This window comes from Aedes aegypti, chromosome 2 (assembly GCF_002204515.2).
Source record: "Aedes aegypti strain LVP_AGWG chromosome 2, AaegL5.0 Primary Assembly, whole genome shotgun sequence".
Taxonomy (NCBI): Eukaryota; Metazoa; Arthropoda; class Insecta; order Diptera; family Culicidae; genus Aedes; species Aedes aegypti.
This window is the reverse complement of record NC_035108.1, coordinates 9,672,074-9,687,954: the sequence shown is the minus strand read 5'-3', so window position 1 is coordinate 9,687,954 and position 15,881 is coordinate 9,672,074. Positions and strand designations below refer to the sequence as shown.

General features: G+C 37.1%; 1 protein-coding gene across 2 annotated transcripts in view; it reads left to right on the top strand.

The window, feature by feature from the left end:
- The window catches only part of LOC5567814 (sodium-coupled monocarboxylate transporter 1), a 269,027-nt gene that overhangs the window by 121,892 nt on the left and 131,254 nt on the right, over positions 1–15,881 (top strand). The gene's annotated exons all lie outside the window — the stretch shown is intronic.

The following is a 15,881-nucleotide window of genomic DNA, read 5'->3' as shown; positions in this document are numbered from 1 at the left end:
AGAATATTATAAATGCGCAATTTTGCATTGATTTTTTCATATCTGGACCACTGTGAGTCGGTCGGAAACGCAGCATTTGTCGCACTGAAGTGGATCATAGTGGCTCGCAGATAATGTCTTTGCCAGGAAACGGTCAGCATCACCCGCCCTCGGGGAATGGTTCTTCTCGCGTAGGTGGAATGGAATGCTCGCACTAAATCCAATTAAATGAAATATTTTATCCGTGTCGCTTACCACCTGGATTTGCGTAGGGATATTTGAGCCGGAAAGTTGGCCAGAACGCTTGCAGATAACTCTTTATGGATCGTTTTCCTACAGAGGAAGGGTTGTTTGACGGACAAGGTTCATAATCGCCACTTAACTGGAGTAAATTTATATCCGACTATTCATTACAGCTTGAGGCAAATCAGACCACTTTTCACCTCAAGTAGCCCTGTGTGCGCTCTAGAGCAATCAACTGTGCTCTGCAGAGCTTACCGCAAAGACTGATTGTTCAATAAAGCTCGGGAAAAATGGAAGTGAATTATTTAAAACCCGGATGAGCTGCAATATTCAACAGTCATCTCGCTTTAAGCCTCCCTCATTGTAATACCATAATTGGCACGTGCTTACTGTAAGCCCACGTGCCTTTTTTGAGGCGAATATAAAACAGCAAAAAATCCCACATTTCAATTTAGATCTCAAACTGCAAAATGGACACAGTAAATTGGTCATACATTCCCGGGCGCGTTATTGCGGTTCATTAAAATGCTTTCGGTTTCTATGAGCACCGTGGATGGTGGATTAATTAAATTAAAATTGGCCGGGTATCGAAATTTTCCCGATGATTTAACGTTGATTAAATTGTCGTTGCCGGCTTGTTGAAGGGCTTTTGGTTGAGTTTTGACGGTCGAATAATTGTGGGCTGGCCAATTGGATCAATTGGTTGCCATTTTAGCGGAACAAACATTTTTCTGACAGCAAAGTAGAAAAGTGAAAGTAATCGTGAAAATCTTTGGCCTTTTAACGGTTGTTTTCTTTGTAATTCAAAAGCAACATATGACAGTACACTTAGCACAAAAAAACTGTTTTCTGATTAAATATTTGAGTGGTTTAACAACTCACTGTCGATTGCATTTTAACGAAATCGACGACCTAGATGCTACTGACGATTTATACGTTTATAGCTATCGCTAGAACCAGGAACAGACAAAATACCGTTTTCAATCTTTAATCATTATAGTATGTCTTTCCTTACGCCTAATCCATCGGCAACCTGCTAACTCCAAAGCATGCATCTGCCAGAAATCACCAAATGATCAATACCAATACACTTCAATACCAATATATTTCCAACATGTTACTTAGGCATCGCCAATCAACACTCACAATACACGAAGTGAGACTGCACACAACACTTATTTTTCAAACATAAAAAGAATTTAAAATCTACCTTTTCCGTTGATCGGTTTCGTGCTCAATGTTGCCAATCTACAGGACACTTTCCGAAACGGTTTCGTTTTGCGAGCCGAGAAGTGCAGGGTTAAGGATGTGAGCATCTTGACAGACGAGCGTGAGGTGATCGAATGTTGGAAGCAGTACTATGATGAACACATGAATGGAGCTGAGAGCACAGGCAATGAAGATCGAGACAACGGAGGAAAGGCCATTAACCTGCTCAAGAACAATAAAGTTGCTGGTAAGGATGGTCCGGAGCTGAACTCGTAAAGATGGGCCCTGAGAGGCTGGCCATTTGTCTGCACCGGCTGATAGGCACAATCTGGTAAACAGAACAGCTACCGGAGGAGTGGAAGGAAGGGGTAATATGCCCCATCTACAAGAAGGGCGACAAGTTAGATTGTGAGAACTTTCGAGCGATCACCATTCTAAATGCGGCCTACCAAGTATTATTCCAGATCATCTTTCGTCGTCTGTCACTTGTGGTAAACGAGTTCGTTGAAAGTTATCAAGCCGGCTTGACTGATCTTTACTGTACGGCAAATCCTTCAAAAATGCCTTGAATACCAGGTCCTAACGCATCACCTTTTCATCGATTTCAAGGCGGCTGCTAAAAGAATTGCTCAAGTACAGTGCATGGACTGGTTTTAGTGGGTCGTCCTTGGTGCGTCATTTCCGCATTCTCTGAGTTACCTTCTCAGGGGATCTATTTGCAGATTTCCCCCTTGTAAAAAAACAGAACGGCGTACGATGGTATCGACCGCGTAGAGCTTTGGACAATTTTGGGCGAGAACAGCTTTTCCAAGAAGCTCACGAGACTGAGTCCAGTTCATTTGGATACCACCTAGGACTACAGCCGGGGTACGATTTTTACTAGATCCAGTCAATTTGATTGCTTCGAGGATGATATGGACATTGTCGACCGAACATTTGAAAAGGTGGCAGAACTGTACCGGACACTTAAGCTGCGACAAATTTTCAAATACTATTTTCAATAAGAATAGGGTAACGACTGTTTATTCCGTTCATAACCGCTAACAGTTGGCGCCAGCGGCAAAAAGTACAGGCAACATCCTTTCGAACATTCAGTTTCTTTCACTGGCCGCCGAGCGACGACACTGCTGTTTGTATTCCACCCACTGGTCGCGCTACGCTGGATTCTCAAATTTCTCAAACTTTCAACACAAGCGCATGGAAGAATGGTAGTCGAGAACTGTCAAAACGTATGGCAAATAATGAAAATCGTAAATTGCTTGCAATTAGGAAACTGCATCAAAAAAGTAGTGATTAGAAATCAAGTGTAAAGTGAATACATAACTTTTTGTGTTAGCCATCTATCGCCTTTTCTGTTTTGAATATCGCCCTATTATAGGTAAACAATCGAATGTTACTAAATGAACAACTTCTGATCAGACTTTAATATAGGTGATAAATTTTTCCTTAGAAGTTACAAATTCATCACGAAAATCGTAAAAATAATGAAGCATGTCTTGTCTTTATATCCGGACACCTGAAGTAGGGGTTCCTGGGGTAATATGCACCACTTAAGGAGAATGTGCCGAAATGAACACTAAACAACATGTAATTAGTGTTTTAATACAGGAATCTAGTTGGTCTGGGTTCATCCTTCATGGTGTTGAGCGAATTTTCATTATAATTTCATTAGATTGTTGGAAAATTTTAACTTTTTTCAAACACTACTTTTGCGTGAATTAAGATTGATGCGGGGCACGATGCACCGCTTTTTGGGGCAGAACGCACCACAACATTGAGGCAAGACGCACCTAAACAAAGGGGCATGATGCACCACAACAATGAGGCAAGATGCACCATCATGTTTTAAACGTAATTTAATTTATCGTAAAAACACGAGTTTTTGAAGATTTTCGTCTACAAGATGATACAATTGTGCATAAATACGTTAGTAAAGACTTAAAATGACCTAACTTTTATGATTGTAGTTAATTTAGGAATGGATCGTTCTGCCCCGACCAATGGAGTGCATGTTGCCCCAACCGGGTGCTTAACAGAAAATGCTATGGAATATAGAAATCGTTGTGTTATTTCGACAAATAATGTCATCAACAACTTACCCAGTCTCTAATCATCTGTTTTATGATGAAAGATTGTAATATTTCTCAATTCAACGCTTTCAAAACAACAAGTGAAATGATCGGGAAAGTTACATCAGAATCGTGCTTTTAGAATTTATTGTTCTATCTCCCTGTTAAGGTGAAGATGAATCGAAGCCAAACTTCAAATTTTCAAGAGCACGGATCTGGAGAACCAAACACCCGTTTGAGGTGAAAACCTAATCGATTGGTCACCACCAGCTAGTGACCAATCGATTAAGTTTTCAGCTCAAACGGATGTTTGGTTCTCCAGATCCGTGCTCTTGAAAATTTGAAGTTTGGCTTCGATTCATCTTCACCTTAAGTTTTTCGAAATGCATCAAATTCTCAGGATATCTACAATTTACTACGTTTCATCAATCCGCATAGTGTTTTTCTCTCAAAACTCGTTTATTCCAGAGAAATTGGCAAGGTGCGTATTGCCCCGGCAGTGCATATTACCCCAGGAGCCCCTAAGTGTTGTCTATAAATCCGGACACTATTGAATCGAAATCCGGACAATTATAAAGTTAGACTATTTGCATAAAATTCATGAAAATTTTATTTAATTCAAATTCTATATCATACATCATACAATGTTAAGCATTTTTGCGACCCACAGTGCTTCAAATAGACGACTACCGTGCTGCATCAATACCCGAACACTTAAGTTGCCATGAATGTTCAAAATCCGTTTTGAATAGGTTTTCTTCAAAAATAATCAAAGTGTTTTTATGTAACGAATACTTTCATGTTTTGTCTATGCAAAAATGATAAATTTTCCGATAAAATTGAAGAATTTACCATAAAAATAATTAAAACCGTGGAGCATGTCTTGTCCTTAAATCCGGACACCAGCAAAAATCATGTCTGTAAATCCGGACACTCTTGAATCAAAATCCGGACAGCTATTTATTAATATACTATTAATAAATTACTAAATGTAAAACTTTTCAAATCAACTAAATTTATCACGCTCTAGCAAACTGGAGCAATGCGTTTATTTTTTGATGGTTTGAGACCTTTAAAATGAGAAAAAATGAGCTGCATCAATCACTTATTAGTTCAATTTTTCCGCATAATTTACAGCTCTGACTATGTTTTATCATTATTCTCACTTGTATTGATTGTCTTGAAAGTTTTGTTCCGGTTCTACTTGTGAATTATGTTCTTACACCTTATAAAAAAATATTCGATTTCAATGTCCGGGCTTAAAACACTTGGCTCCAATTCCGGACAGCCCCTTTCTCAATACGTTTTCATTGTTTCAAACGCGTGTTTCTCCATATTTGTGTAATGCTGTGTCGCTAAACTCTTGAACAATCACTTTGAGCACAATTATGTTAAAGTCACTACATTAGCAGTATAATTTCACTACCAAATGTTGTGGGTGCGTTCGCCGACGCTATCAATAAAATCACTTGCACCGCGTAGAAATGACGTTCAACTGGAGCAACTTTTTTGTTTTGTTATTTTTAATTGATTTGGAATCGTAACTAGATGATAAATGAATTTCAAATGATCAGTGCTATTAAAAGCAAAAGTTATAATCTAAATTGAACATGTTTACATATTAGTTTTCCCTAAAATTAACGAATATTATCATAGTGTCCGGATATTGGTACCGTCCGGATTTTGATTCACCACGGTAATGAGTATTATTTGTATTTGAAATATCTGCGAAGCACTTCCTTTAGGTTTTATGGTAGTAATGTTTGATTCACACAGTTTTTCCATATAAATCGCTTTGTTTTTACTCACAATGCCTTATGTAGTTGTTTAACAAGTTTGCCTTTATTACCACTAATTATACATTAGAATGCGGCTTATTTTTCAAAAGTTCTCAAAACCAAAAATTCGTGTGCTCTACTGAATTCAAATCACATCAAAAGAGAAACCTCAAAATCTGAGCCAAAAATATTAACATTTAGAGGTGGCGCAGGCGTCTTGAAGGTGAATTTTCAAGTTATAGAAAATGACCTTCAGTGAAGTAAACATAACTTTGTTATTTTCCAACCAATTTCAAAACTTCAAGCATCATTATCTTCAAAATTAAATTTATAAAAACTTTGTATAACGTCAAATTTTTCTAAAATCAAAACTAGTCTTGGTTTAAAATAATTTTCTACAATTTTTTTCTCATTTTACTAAAAATTTCAACTTAGTTGGACCATAACTTTTTGAATACTCAATCGATTCCGTATCTTTTTACATGTTTTTGAAGAAAATTTAGTTGTTCTCAAACTGTTCATACAACACATTTGTCTAAAAAATGGTTTTGACTAAGTTTTTCACCAAAAACTATCCAAAAACATGATTTTTTTAATGCAAAAAACAAATTTCTTTTGATTATTTAAGTTGTTTCGCCGGAAATTGCATTTTTTCTATGAAACTCAAATATATAAAGCATCTTGCCTTTACTGCGAGTTGAATAGTGCATATATTTTTCAACATATGCAAACATATTTTTGTTTCAAAATTATTCAAAAAATGTTGCAAAGTCCTTCTCAACAGTTTAACAAATGAGGAAAACCAGTTTCAGCTTCAGAGACAATATTTAACTGGCAAAAATTTGAAAAAAAAACTGGCATTTTGCGTTAAAAATCGTGTTTTTGAGCAGTTTTTGCTGAATAACTTGGTCAAGACATTTTGTTAGTGAAATGCGTTGTATTAAAGGTTTGTAAACAATTCAAATAGCTTCAAAAACATGTAAAAAGATTTGGAATCGGTTGAGTAATCATGAAGTTATGGTCAAACAAAGTTTAAATTTTTAGTAAAATGAGGATAAATTGGATAAATTACTTTTAACTTAAACTTGTTTTGATTTTAGACAAATTTGATGTTCCACAAAGTTTTTGTAAATTTAATTTTGAAGGTATTGATGCTAAAAGTTTGAAAATCGCTTGAAAACTAACAAAGTTATGTTTACTTCACTGAAGCTTATTTTTTATAACTTGAAAATTCACCTTCAAGACGCTTGCGCCACCCCTAAATGTTAATATTTTTGGCTCAGATTTTGAGGTTTCTCTTTCAATGTGATTTGAATTCAGTAGAACACACGAATTTTTGGTTTTGAGAACTTTCGAAAAATAAGCCGCAATAGGGTGCGGCATACATCCGTTCATTTAGATTCAACTAGGGTTTCTAATGTAATGTCCGGATTTAAAACATTTGGCCATAATTCCGGACACCCTCTTATCACACCTCTAGTACACATTTACACCATATTCCACGACTTTGATGTCACCGAATCGTAACACTATCGTTTTCAGTCTATTTCTGTTGAAATCACTTCACTAATAATATAAATAAAACACATTATCACAAGAAAATGATTCGACCTGCGTTTGTCAACACTTCTTCCGAATAAATTTACGATGCGAAAAAATGGCGTCCAGACGGAGCGGCATATTTATTTTAAATGCGTCCAAGACAATGTACATGCTAGCTGGTGGGGCCGAGTGCGACAGGGCTCGCCTAGGTAGCAGTGTTACGATAGACGGGGATACGTTCGAGGTGGTCGACGAGCTAGTCTACCTTTGATCCTTGCTACGCCTGACAATAACTTTAGCCGTGAAATACGGAGGGGCATCATCAGTGGAAGTCGGGCCTACTATGGCTGCCACAAGAAGCAGCGGTCAAAAAAGATTCTCACCCGCATCAAATGTACCATTTACAAAACGCCCATCTTTATGAGTTTAGCTCCGAAACCATCCTTACTAGCATTAATGTTCTTGAGCTGGTGAATGGCATCCTTAACCTCCCTCAAAATGGGAGCTGGTTGGTTTCCATCGCCCGCAGTACTGACAAAGTTGTCCCGTCCTTCATTACCTGTGCTCTCAGCGCCATTCAGGTGTTCGTCGAAGTGCTGCTTCCGCCTTTCGATCACATCACGTTCATCCGTCAAAATGCTCCTATCCTAATCCCTGCCCATCTCGGCCCGCAGCACGAAACCGCGCGGGACGCGTTAAGCTTCTGATAGAACTTACTTGTTTCTTGAGACCGGCACAGCTGCTCCATCTCCTCGCACTCCGTCTTATCTAGGTGGCGTTTTTTTCTCTCGAAAGAGGCGAGTCTGCTGTTGACGCTTCCTTCTATAACGTTCCACGTTCTGTCGGGTCCCTTGATGCAGCATCCAGAATCCGCCTACATACCTCGTCGAACCAATCGTTTCGTCGACTCCGTCCCACGTACCGGTCTTTGCTTTCAGCTGCATTGTTGATGGCTGCTTTCACTGTTCTTCAGCAGTCCTCAAGAGGGGCTTCATCCAGCTCTCCCTCTTCCGGTAATGCAGCCGCGAGATGCTGCGCGTACGCAATAAACACTGTGCATTGAGGCTGGCAGTCAGCTTGAGCCTTTGGCTTGAGTTTTCTAATATTGGCTACGGCAACATCGTGTTGGTTGGTATAGTGCTGCCAGTCCCTTGGTGCTTTCGGATGGAGGGCTGTGCATGTTTATTATGCTGAAGTTGAAGAACCGGCCTTTGAGCCTTAACTTGCACATTCTCTCATTGATCGGTCACCACCCGATCACGCGCCTCTGCATTTCACCCATCACTATAAAAGCTGTTCCCAGCTCGTGTGTGTTGCCGCAGCTCTGATAGATGGTATAGTTACCTCTAAACGTTCGCACTATTGATCCCTTCCAACACACTTCCTGCAACGCTGCGATACCGAATCCGCGGTCCTTCAGCACATCGGCGCGTATGCATGTGCTCCCGATGAAGTTAAGAGATTTACAGTTCCACGTACCGAGCTTCCAATCGCTAGTCCGTTTACGTCGTTGAGGTCTTCGCCGATTGTCCCGGGTCGTGTTCTCTCGTTGATTATTCGTGGCGTGATTTTTTTACGGCTGGCTTGCAGGGCCTGACACTAAGCCCCTAGATTTCCGGAGGACCATTGCCTTTAGATGTTCGTTGGGCCATAGTGCACAGAGTCGTTTTCTGGCACTCGGACGATGATCAGCCCCCCTGACATGGGGAACAGAGGCTGTTGTGAGCCGTTCTTAACATGGAGTACAGACGCTCAAGGTTTGCTGAAGCAAAAGCAAAATCAAACCCCCCTTCCCTGTCAGCATACGACCCATGTTCTCACTAGGGTTGGTTAACCGATCTTCTCTAAGGTTACTAGGAGGTAGGGATAGGAGTTGCTGGGCTCTAGGGTTCTATTTTATTGCTGCAGGTACGTGAGGTACCTATGGTGCGCCATGTCCAGCCATTTACCGTTCTTTTTTTTATTTTTTTTTGAATTCAGAAGAGCACATGAATTTTTGGGTTTGAGAACTTTCGAAATATAAGTCGCACCCTAACGTAACTCAATTTTCTGATGTTCTGTATTGGTTTCCAAAGTAAAAAAAAACAAAATGTTTTGCATTTCACTTTATGCCACTCCCTTGGCTTCCTATTGAGATTTGGGGTGAATTATGTTTTGCGTGTATTTACCGAAGCATCGGATAGGAATAACTCCATTGTTAAAAGCAAAACCCTAGTGGTTTTCTTGTCGACAAAGTGAGCGTCAAAGATGGTCAAAAGTGTCAAAGCTGGAATTTCAACGCATTTTTAAAGTTAAGTTGATGGTTAAAGTGTAATCATAATTTCATGGCTGACAATCGTCAGATTCGTCACCAACTGGTGAAGAAATAAAAAAATATCATCGTCTTCGGAAGAAATAAAAAAAAAAACATATGGCACATCGGGACCACAACATTTAGATCGGAAACTCGCCACAGGTTGCGCTTTAACTTCAAACTTTTTTATTTGACGATTTTTAAATACATATTCTTGACATACTTGTGAAAATTCAAACCCAATCCAATTCAAATTTAATCCAGGCTGACTTTTTGTTTTTATTTGTTTTGCTGAACTTGAATTGGAATCCAGCTTTAACCCAAACCTGTTTTTTATCAATAATTTTTTACCATCAATTTATAAAAATCTTTCGCATGGCTGAAATTGAAAGTCAACAAATAAAACCGCATGATGGAAGATTTTTGCACCATATAACTCCAAACCCAATGTACACTCGAAGCACGATGATCAGACGAGAACGAACCACATTGGACGATGAAAAAAGTCAATTTTAAAAAAGGCTGGAGCTTGGCTGGATGGCTAGCATTCTGACGCACCGGCTACGCGAAGATCCCATCCATTGCTGGTGAACCAATTACTCGCTACGTTAAAAATGACATTGAATCGATGGTTTCAACCGCCGTGGAGCCCAGCATCGTCCATCTGTGGGGAATCCAGTTATTTCTTTATTGGTTTTAGTTCCGGTAATTGATGAGGTGTAATTGAAGCGCGTCGCTGATTGCGAACCCACACAGCAAAAAAAATAATATCAATCGACGTAATTCAATATATCGCTCAAAACGCACAGCCGTTCTGAGATGATTGCGACTCTCGTTCGCTAGATCAGGGTTTAAATCCTGATCAAACTTCTACATCTCTTTTGGTAACTGCTTAAAACGGTTCTATCGATTTCTAGATTCCGATTGTCAGTAAGTGCCAGCTGGTTGATTACATTAAAAGAAAAGTAATTGTGCGGCTAAAATGACGTGATTTTAAAATTTATTTTTTGCTGTGTGCAGCAACTGCGAGCTGTGAGTTATCATTCGTTACGTGAACTACTGGGCGATTGGCTCCATTTCTGATAATGACATCGTTGTGGTTTGTTCGGGTGGTTGGTAGGCTTGTGGTGATACGTTTAGCGGTACAGAGTTGGTTTAGTAGATTGGCGATCAAAGGAGAGTTTAGACTTTGAATTGTTGTAGATTAATTCTGTATTCCTATCTGTTTCAGATTTCTAAGAGATCACCACTTCTTTTGGAGGTAGTTAGACCGTGAAAATAATTAACTCGACTTATGATGGTAATCAATTAGCTGTTCTGAATGGATGTTAGTAATTTTGTGTCGAGAAATGTTTTTTGTCACATTACTTCTAGATGTAGAAACGCAATTTTCCCTTTATTGAGATCATATGAAAAGGTATATCATTCTTCCAACCTGGTACCTCCGTTTCCTTTCTTTAATCGTCAAACTTTGTCAATTCCAGAAGCTCTAATGCAATCTTATTTGGCGACTGAATTGAAAGCGTGAAACATTAGAAAAGTCTCAAGCGATAATAAGTGAATGAAGTCGGGAGTGCTGATACCGCTTTAGAGAAAGAGCACTGCGCTATAAAAGGAATCGCATTAACATACTAATAAAATTTGCTTCATTCTCCCGTCCGCTGTGTGGGTGTCGTTGACGCTTTTTGTCCATTGAACACTGACGTCGTCTTCTTCGTCTGCTATCGCGTCGCAGGTGTGGAAAAACGGATGCAACATCCGTTGATGTGAGGATATGGGAATGTGAGGTTTCATGTTATGAGGTGCCTGGTCGGAACGGTGTCGTTTCAGTTTCGGAAAAGAGAAGCTGGTGAGAATAATCTGCGAAGACGATTGCATACTCTCAAGACGTTGGAGCGGTGTCGAAAAATGGAGAATTTAGTGGAAAACTCACTTTTACTTAAAAAATTAAAACAGAAATGCACCCTTTTGAGTTTCTCAACGTGGTTTTGTCTTCTTCTTCTTCTTCTTCCTCTTCTTCCTCTTCCTCTTCTTCTTCTTCTTCTTCTTCTTCTTCTTCTTCTTCTTCTTCTTCTTCTTCTTCTTCTTCTTCTTCTTCTTGGAGTCACGTCCCCAGTGGGACAAAGCCTGCTTCTCAGCTTAGTGCTCTATTGCGTGGTTTATGAGCACTTCCACAGTTATTAACTGAGAGCTTTCATTCCCAATTTGCCATTTTCGCATTCGTTTATCGTGTGGAACATACGATGATACTTTATGCCCATGGAGGTCATGGAAACTGCCATTGCGTGAAGATCATGGACCGACCGGGAATCGAATCTCGACTGTATTTGGTTTTTCATTCATTTATTTGACAGTGTACGATTTGAAAACTTGATTGTAAAATCAAAACACTTTAATTTTCCAACATACATTGCTAGAATAATAAAAGTTATCTGTCAAATCGTACATTTCAAGATAATTCTCAGAACTCCAAGTTTGAAAGACTTCCTGAGCTGATGTTCATCAAGGCAGCATTATGAGGCCAATATTATTCACATCTGACTTACCTGAGTTACTTCAGGGATGTCAAAAATCTTTGTTTGCGGATTACACAGGCCTCTTCACCGGATTAATAGCGAATTGTAGAATTAAACACATCGTTTTTATTTGGGATTATTTCGAATGCTATTCGAGAATTGCAAGTTTTGGCTTAACACAGTACAGTTCTTTGTTTTAAGCAATTTTCAACTATTTTTGGCAAAGATTTTTATAATCTACAGGGATATACTTCTATACAATATTGCTACGACCACCATTTTGTTGTTAGATAATTCATTAAAAATAAATGTTGGCAATAAATAATAAAATGTTGACTATGCAATGTCTTGTAATAAAAAGTTTCTCTGAAAAAAATCATACAAATTGGTTGAGTTAACTCCAAGAAATCTGAAAACTACAAAACGAAGCTGGCTTGGCCCACTCCAGAATCATCCAGGCCCCCCCAGATTTTTTGCTGATATTAAAAACAAAAATTAAAAAACAATTAATTTAACATGAAGCAACATCTTTCGAATCAATGTACATGACTTCAATAACAAGAGTCAAAAATCTCTTCAGTAGTTATGTTATTTTATGTTGTACAATTACAGTGAGAAAACCTCGCTTGTTTTACATAACATCAGCGTGGCGTTTCTAACTTCGGTGAATTTCGAGACAACCGAAAGCTCAACCGTCCAGCTGTCCATCGATCGGTTACTGTTAGAACTAGCTACTGATTGCATACGATATGCACAGTTTTCAACATCTCCGTTGCAAAAAACGCCATGGAATAAAAAAAAGCGTCAATATCCTGGAAGTATCATTCCCAAAATTCTTTTTTTTCTCTAAAATTCAAATAGTCCTGCATGAAGCATAATGCGGCATATTCACTGCATTCTGATTCCTCATGTTTTTTGGAGGACTAAGAATCATCTAAAGAATTCCATATATCAACTTCAACTCGTACAATGTCAGAAAAAAATAATTGAAAAATTAGAATTTTGTCTAGAGGAATTTCTCAGAAAATATAAAGCGGGAATTTTTGTCCAAAAATAAGGCTAAACATGCAAGCAACTTCGGTTTTTTTTTTTCAGATGAATGGCAGAAATTTAACCTGGAGTGAAAAAATGTAACAAAATCGAACTTAGTGTTTTATTCCAGTAATAAATTCTATCCTTGATTTTGACTCAATTTTTAAAGTATTTAATTTTGCATGAGTCAATTTACTGCGTTAACTATATTTTTTCAAGAAACCTAACAGATTTGAAGCAAATTTTTTCAAAAAACTTTTCGACATGCTTTATAGAATTTTAATATGATGAAATTCCTCAAGGAATATTGAAAGGTGGTTTCAGAACATTTGCAAATCTCTTGGTCAAATAATATTGTGGAACTTGTTCATACTTTCGAAGCGAATTCTTCCTGGTGGACATCCATTCTTCTATGTTTACCATATGTTAGCAAATTGATTCCGGAAAATGGTCCAGGATTTACTTAAAAAAGTTATTTAGTTTTTCAAAAGTTCAGTTTTTCCGCAATTCCTCAAAGAAAAACATTGATTCTGTCATATCTAATGCTGTGATATTTCGCTGAATTTCTTCTGTTATTTTTTTAAATAGTTTTCCCAATAGTTATATAACAAATTCTTCCGCTAAGTTTATCAAAAGTCGTAAAAAATAGTTCCAAAGTAATTCACAAATTTCGTCATGAAATCTTCTATATTTAGGATTATTCAACAATTGGAAAGAATATTGCCTTCGAAATTTCAGATGAAATTTGTCAAAAATACCAGGAAAATTTTTGCTTCAGCAAATCAGCATAGCGGTAAATGAATCTGTAGAGAAACATACAGCAAATAAATGGGATAGGGGGAAAATTTATTAGGTTATTCATAATGAAATTAGTATTGATCGTCCTTAAAACATTTCTTTAGAAATGATTTTGCCAATCATTGGCAGAATCCATATCCTTATTTTGAATATTTGTGCGATAAGAGGGCGAAATTTATAGAGGCTTCCTAGAGAATTCTAGGAAATCAGAAGTCAAGGTAGGACAGATTTCAAGGATAACTTCTAAAGAAGATTCTGATGGACCTTCTTGAGAAATTTGTTTTATTTGTAAATTCATTAGATTGGTTTTAACTATCTTGTAATTTACCTCTAGAGAAAAGATAATAAATTATCTTTTATTGTACCATTGCCCTACCTGCTTCAATATTTTATTATTTCTCTTTCCTTCGCATGACGCTTTGAGAAGCTTCGTACAAAAATCTTTCGATACTCCAAAAAGCATCTTTTTGAAGAACTTAAAAAAGTAAATTATAGGAATAGTAAAATAAATTGCAAAATTCTTATACGTATGGTTCCTGATTCCTGAAAGTCCATCAGGAATTCCTTAACAAACTTTCAATGCAATGCAAAAGTTTCCTCTAAGATTTAAATTCATCAAAATCTTACATTACGAATTTTTCCACAATACATCTTCGGCCATGTTCTTAAAAGATGCCATATTTTTGCGTAAAACTTATACAGTACTACAAAGTAACCAACAATATTTGGAGTTTATTTTCATAATTTGGAGTTATTTTCAGGACCAGAAAGAATAGTTGATGGAACTTCTGGAGAATTTTTTTGAGAAATTCAGGTATAATTTGCAAAATCTTTGTAAATACGGTGAAATTTTTTTCAAAAGATTGCAAAATGATTTTCGCGGAAGAGTTTTTGAAAGAATGTATTCCGCTAGGAGCTTCATAGGAATGTTATTTTTTTGGGTAAGCATTTTTGAAAATATTTAAAAAAATATATCTTCGTGAGAGTTTTGAAGCAAGGCGAAATGTTGCTCCTTGATTCATAAGGAATCTGAAAAATAATTATCACTAAAAAATACAGATAGATCTGCGAAGGACTTCTCTGAAAAATCATGAATAACATTTTCTCAATTGAGTTTATTTTTAATTGCTCATGAACTTCTTGTTATTACGATCTTTACAGTAATACCTGGAAGAGCCAATCTTTTTTTTTCGGGAAGTCTGGATAATTTCTGCTGCGATTTTTTCAAACAATCATTTAGTAACTTCAGGAAGAACTTCAAAAGCAAAGTTGGTAAAACTGTTGGCGAACTCTCTGAAAAATTCGAGGAATGATTCCTTGCTTGGTGATCCTGAAGACATTTTTGATAAGACCCCTAGAATTTTTGTACTATTTTCTTGAAGAAATCCTCAGTAATTCCTGAAAATCCTAAATAAATTATCAATGAACACAGGAGGACACTTTGAACTTAAAATTGGAAATTTATATGTAAAAAATACATGTATGACCTATGATGCAAATGATTAAAATAATTTCTAATGCATTCTCTGGCGGAATCCTTCATGATTTTTTTTAAAGCAGTTCGATAGAGATTCTTCGAGAAATTGTCTGGTAAGATCAGAAAGTCTGAGAATGATTTTCCGTGGGAATCCCAGGACGAACTCAGTGAAAATTGGTAAAGGAGTTACTGAAAAAAAAACACTGAAAATTAAGAAAAAATTCATGAAGAAATTCCTGAAGAAATCTATGTAAAGCACATTGTTTAATACCTGAAAAGTTAGTGGAAAAATCACAATGAACATTCCTTATGAGTTTTTTTTCCAGAATCCTTGTAGGATTTGGCTTGATTACAAAAAAAAAAATGTTTTTCGTAGCGAAAATTGAAATTTACAAATATCCCTGATGTGCTGCGAAATGAGACAAAATAACAAATAAATAATAAAATCAATAAAATCAATAAAATCAATACAAGTCTGTTTAAACTGCGTTTTTTCTTAAATCGTGAAATTTGGGACCGACATTACTTCTGTAAAGCAAGTATTTGCTAGCCCCCCCCCTAGGCCTCTCCAAAAAAAAATCATAGCTACGCCAATGGTCCGAACTAAACTACCAAGCACAAGTTGAAAACAAGACAGATTTTTTCCGAAAAACTTGTCAATTCCCCATTTGATTATTTTAACTCAATTTATGAACTTTGTTAAAAGTAACGTAAATTGAATATACGTCAAAAATGCTTCGTAAATCGAATTTTGTTTTTGTAATTGCTTTAGGATAATACAGATTTCAAGCAAACGTACAATCAATTAATCAAAGCAAGGTCATTCGTCATATTTATGGGCTGATCTGAGTTTATTGGAATTGATTTGAAAACATTATTGAAAACTCGCAAAAAGGGAATTTTTCAGTACTTTTTTAGTATTTTAAACAATGCTTTACACAACTT